The 857-nt window shown below is 45.0% G+C and overlaps 1 non-coding gene across 1 annotated transcript; it reads right to left on the reverse strand.

The window, feature by feature from the left end:
* Positions 1-557: 557 nt before the first annotated feature.
* TRNAP-UGG lies at positions 558-629 on the reverse strand. Its single transcript has one exon. It is a non-coding gene; the product is annotated as a tRNA-Pro (tRNA).
* Between the last annotated feature and the right edge of the window lie 228 nt (positions 630-857).

The raw sequence follows: 857 nt of genomic DNA on the forward strand, positions 1-857 counted from the left end.
AAAGTGATTATCAAAGGAGAGATTACTATCTACGTTGGTCCCCAAATCTCTAATTATTTCTTCCGTACTTAATGGATTACCACCTATGTGGTAATTTGTGGGCACCTTGTTTTTCCCAAAGGGGATGACTATGCACTTTCTAGCATTTAGCTTGAGGCCGTGGCTCTGGCACCAAGCATCCGTCTTTGTGAGACCCTTTTGGAGGATGCTTGTGTCAGCTGGAGATTCGATTATGGGCCCCAGTTTGCAGTCATCTGCAAACTTTGTCAGCCATAATCCCCCCGTGTTAGCCTGAACCTCACAGAAGTATATACCGAACAAGAGAGGTCCCAGAACTGAGCCCTGTGGGACGCCACTTGTAACTGGTTTGGATTCAGACATGGCACCTGCAATTCTGACCATGTGGGTTCTATCTCTGAGCCAGTTTGCAACCCATCTTGTGATATAGGGGTTGATATTTAAGCTGGTAAGCTTATTTATGATGCCTGAGTGGGATATTGTGTCGAAGGCTTTTGCAAGGTCCAGGTAAGCTGTGTGGACTACCTTGCCCTCAAAGAGGGCTTGTCCGGGATTTGAACCCGGGACCTCTCGCACCCAAAGCAAGAATCATACCCCTAGACCAACGAGCCATAACTGACATGTGTGAAGTAAACCAAGATAACAATTTAAGATATGTTTCCCTTATGTGAAATGGAACTCCCAGAACACCAAAATGTATGTTGTCCAGTTTCCTTACAGGCCAAGCAAACAGGCAGCAGGTGTTTCTTTTTAGCAATCAGGTACTGCTGGTGTTTATTTGAATTCCTGCAGAGAACAGATGAATATGGAAACTTCCAACAGTTACTGGACGTATCATT

This window comes from Protopterus annectens, chromosome 3.part0, assembly GCF_019279795.1.
Source record: "Protopterus annectens isolate FY-2018-M chromosome 3.part0, PAN1.0, whole genome shotgun sequence".
Classification (NCBI taxonomy): domain Eukaryota; kingdom Metazoa; phylum Chordata; order Ceratodontiformes; family Protopteridae; genus Protopterus; species Protopterus annectens.